Here is a 12,913-nt window from a genome sequence, read left to right as displayed (position 1 = left end):
GGAGAGAAGTTGGTCAAAGTGTACAAAGTTTCTGTTAGACAAGAGAAGTAAGTTCTGGAGCTCTACATGGCGTCCTGAAACTCTCCTCTAAAGTTGCCATACTTAGGACAAATGAGAATCTGTAGCTAGATGTACCTTTATTTACAAAATGTTCATTACAAAATATTTTAAATATTTGTAAAGTATTGTCTATATGTTGGCCATGGCTAAAATTTTGTAGGAATATTTTGTGAATAAATATTTTGGTATCATTACCTGAAATTTCTCATTTTCCCTACGTATGGGAACTTTAGGTGTGACTTTTGGGACACCTTGTATAATACAGCATGGTGGCTGTAGTAAATAACAACGCATTGTATACTTGACAGTTGCTAAGAGAGTAGATATTAAATGTTCTCACCACAAACAAATGATAAGTAGATGAGGTGAAGAGCATGGTAATTAACTTGATTTAATCATTTCACAATGTAGACACATATCAAACCATTAGTCTGTACACCATAATATAGACAATTAAAACAACAGACCTTTAACCTGAGCCTGGTGCTCTATAAATCCCTATACTTCACGGTGGCATTTAAAAGTCTCTCTTAGAAAGGAAACTGTTAATCTCTATCTCTCTGTATCTTCCTCTCTCTTCTGGAAATAATTTAACTGAATCTTCATCAAGGAGGAGTAGGATAACTTTGGGATGTTCCAACGGTCCAGGCTTAGCAACTACTTGTTTCCATCCCTAAGTAATAATAGCAGACTGGAAGTAGTGCTTAACCATGTGTCAGGCTCTGGTCTTTATAATAACTTTAACCTTTACAAGGGCCTCTGAGGTCATTGCTATTATTATTCCCATTTTATGGGTGAGGGAACTGAGGCAGAGAGAGGTGAGATAACTTGTTCAAGGTTACAGCAGACAATAATGTGGTAGAGCTGAGATTCAGACCTAGGCAGGCTGACTTCAGAGTCCTTGCTCAGAATCACTGAACTATGTAGCCTCTAAACCTAGAGTCAGCCTTTTAACTTTAGACATCAGCTCTAGACATAAGAGCTACTACTGGATTGGGGAGCCTATGGTAGGGTCACTGTGACCAAAGGCCTCTCTCCCCAGATGACAGCATATGATGAGACAAAGTCCAGTGACTCAACACCCGAGCCTCAAGGCGTGAAGATATTCATCGCAGCCTCTGGAGTGTGCTGGTCTTTATACTAACTTTAACCTCCTAGCTCATGGCAAGCTCCTCCTAACTCATGGCAACAGCTAGCTGTTACATGTGGTATCCAGAATTTGAGTGCTGATGGCTTGTGAATGGCTATTTTTTTTTTTTTTTTTTTGGAGACAGAGCCTCAAGCTATCCCCCTGGGTAGAGTGAGGTGGCATCACAGCTCACAGCAACCTCCAACTCCCGGGCTCAAGTGAGTCTCCTGCCTCAGCCTCCCAAGTAGCTGGGACCACAGGTGCTCGCCACAACGCCTGGCTATTTTTTGGTTGCAGCCGTCATTGTTGTTTTGGCCAGCCCAGGCTGGATTTGAACCCACCACCTTAGGTGTATGTGACTGGTGCCTTAGCCACTCGAGCCACAGGCGCTGAGCCGAGAATGGCTATTATGGGAGAACTTGCACCTTGGAAGTTAGCAAATGTTACAAGTCAGAAGACACATCTCTAATCAATGTTGCAACAATAGTATTGACTGACAGGGCTTGCTGTGGGCAGATTAGGCTGCTGGGCTGGCCTGGGTGGGGTTGGGGCTCTATTAGATGTTTAAGCTGCAGCTCTCTTTGGAGGCATGGGAAGCCACTCCACCTAATGCACGGCAGCCTGCATGTAACAAGGGACAAACACTCCCCTGCCTCCACCAGCCCCAGAATCCCTTGCCTCTTTGTTTCCTGGTGGGATTATCCTGAGCGGGCACATTGCACCATTCCCAGTTTCCTCCTGGCCTTCAGCTCTGGCCATTCATGGCAGCAGCTGGCTCGATAACACACCCTGGAGTTGCTGCTTTCTGTTCACTGGCTCACTTTCCTTCTCCCTTACTGCTATTTCTTGCACCTACCAAATTAATTTGTGTGCCAATTCTTTTCCGAGACTTTGGTTCCGGGGCACCCCAGCTAAGAGGGGCTGAACAGGCAGGGCCCTGGGGCTCCACACTCCAAGGCAGGGAGTCTTCTGGCAGCTGCGATGCAGCCTGGTTTCATCTCCACTTCTGGGCCAAGAAGCTCGTCTACTTTAGCCCTTCACCTCCATGCCGGGGCTGGCCAGGGCTGGCCTGGGCCTCCTGCTCCTTTCCAAGATTGACTTTTTGGCTTTGCTGGCTCTGCTGCTGGGACCTTGCCTGCCCACCATGCCTCCCTTCATCCCCCAGAGATAACTGTGCATGGCTGACTCCCCATGTGTTGGCTTCTTTCCTGGGGAGAAGCCCGTTCCCCAGGAAAGATGTAGTAGCATCTAAAAGAGTTTCCCTCAAGGAAAGGAGTGACAGGCACTTGTTACCATCATTCTGACAAGGCTGAGAGGGGTTGGGCTCTTAGCCCTGAAGTAGGCATTGCCGGAGCTCCCTTCTAGGAGGTCAAGGTGAACATGCTGGAAGCACAAGGCACAGATTCCTCTAACAGGATGTGTCAGGGAAGCCTTCTGTAAGAACAGGCCTGTTCCTTGGGTCTGGCAGGGAGCAGAGATAGGAGCTGATGTGTTTGAGGACAGTGATCTTGTTTATCCTTTAGGATCCTTCTGACTTAGAGCTAAAGCCTGGCTTTGGCTACTGGGCGTACTCAGTGCTGACAACACATTTTTGGTTCTCCAAAAGGGCAAAGAAAGGAAGTGAGGGGAGGAATTGAGGAGCCAGAACTTCAGAGCACTTGGCTGACCAGGGAGCCCAAAGCCAGGCAGGAGCGGTGGGCAGGGATTCCACCTTCCCAACTTGCTGCAGGCAGCCTCCTTTGTCTCTCGCCATTCCTGCCATTCCCCTGCCTCTTCAAGCCTGAGTTCTAGAGACAGATTGCATATTTTATTAAGTCCTGCATTTGCCTTCTAACTTCAGGAAAAAGCTGTAGGCGGGAGAAAAAGGCTCTGTCAAAGGAATTTAAAAGCACATTGTGATGTTTTCACTTAGGATTTCTTGATTAGCTATGGCTTTATGGGGCGTGGCCCCTCACAAATTGTAGATTGTCTACAGTATGCCCTGTAACATTTTTTCACCTCTTGGGACAAAGGAAAGGTGACCACCAGAAGGGAATGCTGAGAACTTGAGTTTGTAGTCACTGCATGAATTTAATCCACTACTGATTGCCAGATGTCCTGGATGCTTCATTCAGACCTACTACCTCTGTCTGTGAGGCACAGAAAAAAAGGTAAAAGGTTAAGATTGGCAATAGGAATTGTTTTTTGTTTGCTTGTTTTTTTTTTTGTTTTTTTGTTTTTTTTTTTAGAGAACTGTTGTTTGTGTTTGGGGATCGATGTGTTCGGTACGCAGACTGTGAGTTCACCAAGGACAGCAAGCCGGGCCACTTGGACCTTGCAGTCAGTAGAGGTGTGAGGAAGGGGATGGTGTGTTTGTAATGAAACAATGATTACCTGTATCTCCCCGTCCCATATTTTTTTTCCTTTTGGTAGAACTTATGTTCTTTTCTTTTTTTTAATTACGTAACTTCATACAAGAACTCAAAGGGTAATATTTCAAGCAGTACAGTGGGCTGGGGTAGGGGTTGGAGGTTGGGGAGGGAAACAGAAAAGTGTGTGGAGAGAAATCTTATCTGGCAGAGAATTTTGGCCCCTTCATGAATCACTGTGTGCAAACAACTCGCCACTGGCCTGCATGTGGGCTGGGTCTTGAGCCTATTGAATCAACTGTGACTCAAAGATATGGTAGTTTTAATTTCCTGTGACTCATGAAAGAGCCTTACTGAGCAAGACTTGTTTGGGGGCCCCAGTCTTGGGCTCAACCACTCCAGCTTTGCTCATAATCACAACCAGAAGAGGGGACTCGGGGTACCAAACATCTCTTTTTAGTCATAAGTCATTCTGAGGTTACCCTTTGAAAAACAAGGGCTCAGCTTCATCTCTGCTGGGTTCAAGTTGGCTGACGTATCTTCCGGGTTTTAAACCCGTGAGAGAGGTAAACAGGTATTTCTGAAGCAGGTGCTAGAGTCATGCACAGGTGTGGAGGGGGTGCACGCTGAGGCCTTTGCCCCTCTTGAATCTAGAGAGAGGCACCACCTGGGCTGAGGGATTGCTCCAGCTACCATCTAGGATGAGCTGCATCATTTTGCCTATAACCATGATGAGGTCTTTAATTGCATTTATAAATGTCCCTGGAGGCTATTACTCAAAAGAGTTGAGCTAATAAATAGGAGAACTAATAATTATCTTGTTTCAGATTGCTGAAGATGTGTGGCTGTGGCAGGGGTCAGAAGTACCCAGTTTGCTCAATAGCTCCCTGGCATTCTCACACTGGGGATTACAGAATCGGGGGCAGGTCGGGGGCAGGCAGCAGACCTGGTGTGATCTCAGTCTTATTGGAACTGCTTTGTGAAACCTCGTTTGGGGACAGTTTGAATGGGGTCACAGAGTCCTGCTGGTTCAATCTCAGGTTCAGTCCCCTCCTTGGGGACTTTTCCTTGCAGGGTGCTGGGCATTGATCCAGGTCTTAAAACTCAGCAGCACCCTTTTGTGAACAAATCCAAGCTTCTGAAGCATGCAGAAGCGCTGCCCTCTCTTCCACTGAGGCTGTCCGCTGTGGTTCTCGCCATCCTTTTTCAGCCAATATGCCAGTTGGGAAGACAGTGGGCCTGAATGTGGGAATGGCAGAGGTAGGCCATGTGCCAGCTTGAAATCCCTTTAGATGGTGCTACTTGGCACTGAAGTGCAGTGGGCACCAGGGCTGTGGATGGCTTTGCCCAGGGTGCCAAGGCGCAGCTCGATGCTGTTTATAATTTAAGAGGTATTTCCCTCAGAAAACACTCCCCCAGCAAGTTCTAGTCAGAAATTCTACAAATAAGTTTTATTCTCTTAAATTTAAGCTATTATTGGAAAAGATCCTTGCATTGGGCAATACAGCGTTAGTATTCATTCTCTACAAGAATGAGTTTGGGAAGTCAGGGTTATTGTGGTGTAATTTACATGTAGCAAAAACTTCCACTTCCTAAGTTGTACAGTACTGATTTTGACCGGTGTAAATAGCCCTGAACCACTCTCAAGATGTGGTGATGTAGTATTTCCATCATCCCCAAAGTCCCCTTGTACTCTGAATCCCGGTACCTGGCAACCACTGATCTGATTTCTGTCTCTTTTGCCTATTTCAGCATGTTGTATATGTTGGGATCCTACAGAGGTAACCTTTCCTTCAGCATGGCTGAGCATCCTCTGTATTGGGGAGCAGCAGCCTGTCAGTCGGTCCTCCAGAGAGGCCACTCCCACTTTACATTCCCCCCAGCTTCTGCATCCCCACACCCTCCAGCTGGGGCACTGAGGGTGCTGAGGAAGCCCAGTAGGAGTAGAAGCACTCTCTAAGGACAGCAGGCAAGAGCCTTTAAACCATCCTTGCTTCCTCAAATTGTGCCTGGCTGATAGCAAAGGTGGGAAGGAGGTAACCAAGGACAGAAACAGAACAGGACAAATGAGCAGAGGTAGACTTTCAAGAATTGGATACATGAGCAGAATTGGAAGGGTTTCTCCAGAGCAGAGAAGATCTGGGGAAGCTCAAGGGTCCCACAGCAGGACCTGATGGACCAGTTAACTGGGCACCAGGAACAAATCAACGGAATGTGTATTAGCCCTTCAAGGTTCAGAACTCCAGGGAAGAGAAGGCCTGCTTAGTAGGGTGACCACTGCACTGTGTACACCACAGAGAGAGCGCTCCACTGGAGGAAATCAGGGTCTGGGACCAGAATGAGCTAGCTACAAATGTTGACTCTCCCAGAAAAATAACCAGCTATTCTAAATACTGATGGGTCTGTCTGTAGGAGTGATTGTGTAACCTTTATTATTCATATGTTCCCTGGGCCTGAGAACTTCCCTGGACTACACTTTGTTAAATAATGACATCTATTATTACTTCAAGTATTTTCCAAGCCCTTCTCTAATTTCCAGATTTGTTTTCCTTTAGTGTTTCTGAGTTTAGCATTTAATATTAGTATTTTCATGTTATATTGTACCCACACATATGAATTTGTTTCACCTTGGGTCCCTTGTTGTTAGTTGTACTTTTAGGTTGTATCAACTCTGCTACCTTGGGAATTGCCTTTGGACTTTGTTCTTTTTTTTTTTTTTTTTTTTTGAGACGGAGCCTCAAGCTATCCCCCTGGGTAGAGTGCCATGGCATCACCCTCACAGCAACCTCCAACTCCTGGGCTCAAGCGAGTCTCCTGCCTCAGCCTCCCAAGTAGCTGGGACTACAGGCGCCCGCCACAACGCCTGGCCATTTTTTTTGGTTGCAGCCATCATTGTTCTTTGGCGGGCCCGGGCTGGGGATTCGAACCCGCCACCTTAGGTGTATGTGGCTGGCGCCTTAGCCGCTTGAGCCACAGGCGCCGAGCCTGGACTTTGTTCTTAAATAAACAAATGAAGACTGATCTGATCCTCTTAGCCCAGGGTCTGAGCACTGATGTGGGAGCCACCGTGGAACCCATGAAAACAGCCCTAAGTATGTTGCTTATGACGAAATCTCTTGAAAGTAGCTCAACCTCTCTCAGCCTCTGTGAATTAAGCATACTAATCTAGTTCAGAAAGTGGGGATTTTGTGAGAAACTTAAGTTGGTGAGAGCATACTGGGAGAAATGTTATTGGAAATACATGTTGTGATCCATTAGAATGGCAAGATGTGTATGTCCCCTGTACCCCAATGGCCTCCAATATATTTTGTCATGTCTATGAGTACATAGTGATGTTGGAGAATGCTGTAATGCAACTTGTCCCTGAAGGACACACTTGATCCCAAATTGATTGAGTTTAGGGAAAAGGAAATAAAATCTCATTAGCATATCATCTTTCACATTACATGAGAACATTCATGGACGTGAACTGTGGAGGGAGACAAGTGAGACATGTTTTAGCCCAAGCCTTGTCCAGTGAGGCTCAGAGGGATGACTCACTCCCCTAAGCTCCCCCAGCTGTGTGAGACGTGGCTGAGATTAGACTTGGGTCTCCTTAGCATCTTCATTCTCCGTTCTTTCTTGAATGGGCCACTTCTGTTCTTATTTTGAACGTGACCAGACATTTTAAATACAGTGGGCAGAACCAGCCAAAGGACGCAAAATGTTTCTACATTTTTGTTCTGTGGTTAGAAATTGATCAGAAACAACAAATGCGTGTCAAAGATGTTGATTCTGTATGTTATTTTGGGCTTCAGATAGATGTGATTAAAAAAAAAAAAAAGAAACGGTTGTGGCAAGTCTTCAAGTCTTCGAAGTTAAAGTGTTCCTGAAAAGAGCAGCAAAGAGGGTCCAGGAATGGTCAGGGAGCCATAGTATTATGTCAGTGTTTATGTTTGGCTGTAGTTTACCAAAAATTAAGGTTGATACAGTTCTCTCTTCCAGGCTGTGTGCAATTTGGCAAATGACAGGAACAACATTTGCTTCTAATCACCCATCCATCCTAATAATGTTGAACAGATACAGTGCAGAAACTATTACACAACCACCAGCATTTCAAGACATAGGAATATTTGCCAATTTGAAGAGGTCCTGGAATCCAGGGAGAGTTACATTTTTATGTTTTCGATCATGATCTTTCTGGAAGATACTTATTAGGGCCATTTGTTGACAACATTAAGAATTAACAAATTATGTTCTTAAAACATAAAAAAATTTAATGGTTTCATTAGAGAACTATAAAGTCTGTTATTTAAGAGAGAAATATTGTGTTGTTTGAAAGCAGGAAATATTTACTGGAGGACTCTGCGAGATCTAATTTCTAGAACTGAGGCAAATTTCAGCCATTGTGATAAAAAAGAATGAAAAATGATGCAAAGAGGAGCAAAACCCTTCTGTGCTGTATGCCAACCAAGTCCCCTAATACCTCAGAAAGTTATCAGTGATTTGAGTGCATTAAATTGACATTTTTAAAGCTCAAAAATTATTGTAAAAGTTTGACTTTATCCCCAGTATGGGGAAAAGGCCATTTTTGCTGTTCGGGGCCTGGAGTGGAAAAACGAAAGTGTTTGATGATGAAGACCCACCTGTCAGAGCTTGTTACTAGAGAGCAGGAGCTGCTGGGCCACTCTCAGTTCCTTGCAGACCCTTCTTTCCTAAGCAGAATTCTGCTTGCTATCCTGTGCTGGGGGTGTAGTTGACATTATGCAAAAATGAGAGAAAGCAGTGCCACATTCTGCTGTAGAGGGCTGCATTGCCTGACATACTGAAGTGAAAGTGTCAGAGATGCCTGAATCAAGGTCTCCCAGGCGAATGTCCTCTAGAAGAGGGTGATTCTGGGTGGTAAGGGAAGACAAATTCTTAGTAGTGACAGAACCTATCTACCAGTATGGGCAATCTGCTGACCATTGTAATTAGAGAACTGAGCCAATAATCTGAACAGTTCAACTAAATATGTTTGGGTTTGAACTCTCCAGATAACTGTGTTACAGTGGAAAGATAGCTGAGCTCTCTTGGAGAGTTGGAAACTCTGGGTTCCAGACCCACATCTGCTACTAAAGAGTGTTTTAAAAATGCTCCGTGGGATCCTGTTTTCCTGTGTCTAAAATTAGGGTTTTGGCTGGGTGTAGTGGCTCATGCCTGTAATCCTAGCTTGGGTGGCTGAGGTGGAGGATCACTTGAGGCTAGGAGTTTGAGACCAGACTGAGTAATGACAGCAACAAAAATTAGTAGGGTGTGGTGGAGAATCCCTGTGGTCCTAGCTACTTGGAAGGCTGAGGCAGGGGGATTAATGGAGCCTGGGAGTTTGAGGATGCAGAGAGCTGTGATAATGACACTGTGTTCTAGCCAGGTGACAGAGTGAGACCTATCTCATAAATAAATAAGTACAGTTTTCTTAGCTTGAAAGTATGTGAGTCTATCCAAGAGGCTTGATGAATTTACCTTTGTATTTTGTGTGTATCCTTGTGGCAGAAAAATGTTGAGTTTGTAAAATTGTGCAACAGTGGAACCAGAGTGGATGTAGGTAATTCTCCCTGGAGATGAACCACTTCCAAATCAGCAAGGTCAACCCTGGGGCCTGGAGTGGGAAAATGAAAGTATTTGATGATGATGTGTGCTCCCAGAAGAACCTACTTTGATTGGCTGGCTCAGACTTTCTGAATTTTTGGAGGGGCAGAATTCACTGGGCTAAAGAATCTGAGAGGCAATTCTAAAGGGGCCTTAGTTAGGCTTATCCATAAGGTAGGGGGCTTGGAGCCAACCATCCTGTGATGGCTGAAGCTCTGGAAAGGGGCCTCCCCAGCTGATAACCAGGCACATTCGCCACTCAGCTCCAGCTTCCACGTTGTTTAGAACAGTGCTCTGCTGTAGAAAGGCAGCTTAAGGGGAGGAGACTAATCACAATGTATGTGCTGCTTCCAGAATGTTTTCAGACCCCAAAGGTAGCCAACTTGGTCCATAGCAGGGAAGACCAGAGCCAGGCTGGGATGAGCATCTTGGCTGTGCATGGTCTCCACCCATTTGTCGATGGCAGGGAGAGAAGGTTCTCCTAGGTGATTAAGGGGAACCATGGCCTCAAAATGCCACAGGGAGAGCTGGCGGTGGACGTGGGGGCCCAGAAGTGGGGTTCTTTGGAAACTGACCCACTGAGCCTTCAGCCCACAGCTCCTGCTCCAGGCAGGGCTGACAAGTGTCAAAGGGCGTTTCCCAAACCAAACAGACCTCTCACCCTCATCTAGAAGTCCCGAAAAATCTCATGTCCTCCAGGAGGCCCAGGGCCAGCTGGGGTACCCCGAAGCCCGGTATTTGCACAGCTGGAATGAGGCCCCTCTGGCCTGGGAGGGGCACACTGAGGGCTGGGGGAGGGGGCGGGCAGGGGCTGAGCGGGCTGCCGGAAAGGATGGTTGGAGGAGGGGTTGGGCAGGAGCTGGGGTCTGGAGGAGGGACACGCCGTGCCCTTGGCCGAGAGGGCACGTCCTGGCCTGCGGACCCAGAGGATAAGCGAAGCGTTCCTCCAGCGCCTGCGAGAATCCAGTTTTCTGGGCAGACCGCGCGAGCGGGATCAAGTCTCATCTCGGAAGGCCCGTGTCTCTCCGCGACGTGCAGTTCTTGAGATAAATTGTCTGTGCAATTTCCCTGTTAGAGGAGAGAACCCGAGAAACCGAAAACTCCCGAGGCCGGGGGCGTGAAGGAGAGGCGGAGGCGGGAGGGAGGGAGCGACAGCCGCCAGTGATTGCCCTTTGGGACACAGCATAGGAGCTGGTGGTGGAATGCAGACCAGGGGCTCAAAGCTCACGGATTTCCTATTCTAGGAAACCTTGCAGTCTCCCTCGGGAGAAAGAAGGGGACGGAAGCCAGGGAAGGGACCGCTGTCTGCCGGAGTCCAGGGTGTAGGAATGAAGGATTTTTTTTTTTTTTTTTGAGAAGAGAGGAAAACGGCTGATTTTTGAAACACTTTCTCTTTTCCTCTTTTACATTGCTGTTTGTGTGTTCTGTAATATGAACAAATTAGAAGCAGCACTGTCTTCACTCACTAATGTAGAAATGAAATAGTGGCTTTTCAAAAAAGTTGTAAAAGTAGGCGGCACTCTGCCTGGGGAAGTCAGGGACATAGTCGGAGAGAAGTCTGCTGTCGGAAGCAGACATACTGACTCCTGCACCCTTCAGTCCTAGAGTATATTTTCAAGAAGAAAGCAGTGTCCAGTCTGAGCATTTCAGCCCAGCCAACTTGATGTCTCCTTCCCCTAGTTGCCAGTGTGCTTCAGCTTTATTTTGAGGCCTAATTACTGGTCTTGTGGGTGCAAATGTGTACCTTTTGTTATAATTCGATCCTATTATTGTCACTCTTTATGACTACTAAGTAGATACATAATATAACCCAAATCAGCCAAGACTTATTACTTGTTTAACTAGACTTAGAGTGATCTGCTTTCTCCCATTCCAAAATGGGAGCCAAAATGCCTTACCAGGAAAGAAGCTCCACTTCCTCCCCAACCTCATGTGTAGAACTCAAAACCGTCCTTTGGTCTTGGATCCAGGGGATTTACTCAAGGATGGCAGAGAAGATAATGCTTAAGAGTCCAGTCTCTGAATTTCTCACAGATTGTGTTACTCTCTAGAATTTTGCAATCCATACTTTGTTAGAACCCTGCTGTTTTGAACTTACTGAGAAACAGGTGTTCATACTATTTCCTAGTACTTCCACTGATGAAAACCTTTCCTTCCATTTTTAGTGTGGGAAACTGTCTCTTCCTCCTCTGCAAGAAGCATTTTCTCTTCAGACCACAAGTGAAACAGGGCACCTCTACTTCTACAAAGGATATCTTCACAAAGGAGGGAAGCACAGGGAGAAAAAACCCTACCAATTGGTTCACACAGCAATTGAACTTCTGCATTCCTATAGAAGTGGCAGTGTGTGTGTGTGTGTGTGGCTGGTTTTTACTTTGACAAAGGGCATTTAAGTTGCTCTTAAAACTGCCCTGAAGACATCTTTGGTGTTTTGAGGTTGATAGTTGAACCAAAAGATAAGGTTTCTAGCTTTTTGAGCCCCAAATCAGAACTAACTTACCTGAGAATGTCTGTTTAACTATAGGCTTGTCAAGAGCTCAGCTTGCTTGCTAATGGAACTTGGGGACAGAGGAACATGTACCTTCTTTCTTTTTTTCCTGGTAGCTCGTAGGTGAAAAATTACAGAAGTGACTGGTTTCAAACTTAAGAAATTCCACTAACAGAAGTCTTATTCTGGACGGCAATATTGTACAGCAGTATGTCTGGTAAGGGAACCTGCAGGCCTATTCTACTTTTATTGAATTATTCAAGAAAATAGATTGACACCCAAAGGAAGTTTCTAGAGACTGAAACCATTTTGGGGGGGAGGGTGGAGGTAAAAAGCTCTCCACCTTCAATCTATCATCACAAAGTGTTTAGGTCAGTTGTAAGTTTTATTAAAAAATAAGCACTATGCTTGGGATTCATCCATAAAATCCATACATGAATATGTACACAGACACAAATAAAATAATATTAAAAATAAAAATCACACTTGCTTTCCAGTGGCAGTGGTCCTGGCACCGCCACACACACAATGTTAACTTTTCCTTTAAAGAAATTGCTTGGCCCGAAGAGACCACAGTTAGAGAACCACTAATAAAGCTGTAGCCCGTTGCCTGCAACATTTTCAATTCAGGTTTCAAAAATATATAAATAATTTAATTACAAAACCCCACATTTCCCCCCCTCTTTTGGCACAGTGAAGCATTGGTCGATAGCAGAGAAGTGACTGAAGATTCTCTGACACCTTTCTCACACTCAGTCCTGCCTGCAAATGCCACATACATACAAGGATAGGTCCCAGTAAACCCCTAACAGTAGTCATATCGTTTATCATATGGAATGGTTCCCTGATGTACTTTTCTGGAGGGGGGGATAAATCAACGAAAGGTGCGAAAAAAGTAGAAATGAAGGTGATCTTGGGTGGTGGGGAGACAGGATGATTTTTACGAAGGGAGGGAGGAACAGGCTTGGCCAATAAACTAAAACAATTAAGAAGAACTGCTTTGGTCCTCTTAAAGTTGTAAAAGATGAAGGGAAATATTCTGGGCTAAGTTAAAACATTTCTGTCAAAATGCTTTCGCTTTAAGGCACGTTTGATGGCGATTTTGTCTAAAAGTCCCTTTTCCTCTGGATAGAAAGTGCAAAGCCCGGCAGCCGGCGTCCCCAGCCTCCCCGACGGCGCCGGCCCCTGCGGGAGTCGGCAGCGCGGCGCGGCTCGGCTCAGGCTAGGAGCGTCTCCACCCGGTAGGGCGGGCGCGGGCCGGGGCCGCAGGCCGAGGCCGCC

The 12,913-nt window shown here is 45.9% G+C and overlaps 1 protein-coding gene across 1 annotated transcript in view; it reads right to left on the bottom strand.

Moving 5' to 3' along the window:
- The window catches only part of FOXF2 (forkhead box F2), a 77,758-nt gene that overhangs the window by 63,691 nt on the left and 1,154 nt on the right, over positions 1-12,913 (bottom strand). The gene's annotated exons all lie outside the window — the stretch shown is intronic.

Source organism: Otolemur garnettii, unplaced genomic scaffold (genome assembly GCF_000181295.1).
Source record: "Otolemur garnettii isolate 467f Iridium unplaced genomic scaffold, OtoGar3 scaffold00149, whole genome shotgun sequence".
Taxonomy (NCBI): domain Eukaryota; kingdom Metazoa; phylum Chordata; class Mammalia; order Primates; family Galagidae; genus Otolemur; species Otolemur garnettii.
Note: the sequence above shows the minus strand (reverse complement) of the source record. Positions and strands in the feature narration are given on the sequence as shown.